Consider the following 2,396-nt stretch of genomic DNA (forward strand, 5'->3'; position numbering starts at 1 on the left):
AAAGAATTAAATTTACAGGTTAAGGAAAAATAAAGCCATATGAATATAGCATGTGAAAGAAGAATCCTTTGAAGAAGAATGTTAAAGATTAGCAAGAAAAAAAAATATTTGAATGTGATAGGAAAGAAGAGAGACAAAAGAATAAGAGAATGGAAATGTGAAGGACTAAGAACTGTATGAGAAGGAACTGCTGCTGGGTGGGGTTGAGGAGGGGAAAGATAAGCAGCCGAACAATACCCTCTGAAAGCCAATGGGACGGACGGACTTCCGCGCGGGAGAGAGAGAGAGAGAGAGAGAGAGGGTCGACCTGACCACACCGTAATTGGTTTAAAAGCGATTGAATCTGAACCGAGGAACACTGTTCATACATAAAGAGAAAAACGCACCACAATGGAATTAACTTCGCTGGATGCCATTCGCTTTTTCGGTAGCTCTGGAGGAGGAAGAGGAGGAGGAGGGGGATGGGGCGAGGGAGCATGGTAAAAGGTGATGGAGGAGGCATAAAAAGATCAGAGAAGGGAACATAAAAGAAGAGAGGGGGATTAGGAGAAATGTAAGGAAGATGAAGATATGAGTAAGAGCAAAGGGGGTAAGAGGTATGAAAAAAGAGAGCTTAAAACTGAGAAAAAATATTTCGAAAATAAAGGCATCAACAATTGTAACAACAACAAGAAAATGTGCAGGTATTCAGGGAGGCAGGAGATTGGACCAGGATCCTTCGGCTTCCCTTCTCGAGAGGAAAGGAGTCCCTGCGGCCAAAGAATAGACGAAACAGAAGAAATAAAAATGGATAGGAGAAAAAATGCGAACCTACGGAATTATTGTATCTGATTAGAATAGCAAAGGGGGGGGGGGGAATGCGGATGAGGATTATCATTCATCTGCTGTTATCGAACCAGGAATTGAAAAGATGAAAAAAATGGGAATGGAAAAATATACGAGAATGGCATAAAGGGATTAGATGGAGCCGTTTTCTTATTGGCCAGTCGAGCCTTAATAAGAACAGGAGAAGGGCGTGTTGAAGTGGATTCCAAATCCCCCTGACCTCCAGAACTAATATTTACTTCCCTCACATCACATCACATCACATCTGTCTCTCGGCCGGTCGGCGCGTTGGGAGACCCGGATCAACATGGATCGACGCTGACGCTAATGACAGAGAACAACGTTGTTTAGTACAGCCGTAGTAGTCGTGCCCTTGAGGATATAGCGGAGTGACATTCATAAGAAAAAAAAAAATTCTAAATTAGTCCTATCACAGTTCATATCATCGTATAGGCTAGCGACCAAATGATGTTTTGGATGGTTTACCCCTAGCATGGTAGAACAAGTCACAACTTATTTTTTTCTTAAAGAGACCTTTTTTGGGCCTGTTAGAAAATCATGTTTGTCAGTAATTGCACAACATAATAAAAATCACATTTACACGTGTACACTGTAGACTTCAAAAATGGATTTCTTCGCCACAGATTCCGGCACATATTATCTCATATTTTTTAATACTGGTGCTACATACACAAATGTAGTACCAAAATGTGCAGAATGATAACGTCCATATATTTAAAAAAAACAATTGTGATGTAAGAAAGGCTTTTGTGTAACCTGCAGGCAAAAAACAAAATTTTGTGCAATATATCAGGTTTGCGTTTACCGTTCATTATAGACTGAACAATTAATTTCTAGAGATGAAATCAAGTTTTATTACTAAATATTACATCAAAATAATCCTCATCCATCTTCCTTTCTTAGAAATATGAATTATAAAAGTTATCTATAGTTATTATCAAAACGGCATGTCGTCCTCTGAAAGTAACCGACATTGCAATATGTATAATACAAAAATATGAATTGACCAAATAAGGATGATTTCAAACCCAGTTGAAATTCAATTCTTATGTTGAATGCCTATTTCTACAAATACTGATGTATACTTTATCATTGATTGTTTCTCTTTAGATGTTTATATTATCAATTGTTTAATTTTAGATGCTTGTATCATTAATTGTTTCATTTTAGATGCTTGTATCATGAATTATTTCATTTTAGGTGCTTGTATCATTATTCCATTTTAGATGCTTGTATCATTATATATTTCATTTTAGATGTTTGTATCATTAATTATTTCATTTTAGATGCTTGTGCTGATAATTGACTTGCAATTATGGAACCGATAACCCCGGCTGAAAACCGTCTTAAAATCAGCTCTGACCTTTGGATTATACTTCATACCACTCAACCCTAAAACGCAGGAGGTTGTGAAGACCAGTACTTGATGGTCTGAGTGCAAGCTTCAAAGAAGCCAAGTCAGAAAAGAAGCTATTCATCAAGCGATCTTGTCTTTGTAGCAACACCTATTGAATCTTGAACTGAAAATCATGTTTGTCAATATGAGATCA

This window comes from Palaemon carinicauda, chromosome 9, assembly GCF_036898095.1.
Source record: "Palaemon carinicauda isolate YSFRI2023 chromosome 9, ASM3689809v2, whole genome shotgun sequence".
Taxonomy (NCBI): Eukaryota; Metazoa; Arthropoda; class Malacostraca; order Decapoda; family Palaemonidae; genus Palaemon; species Palaemon carinicauda.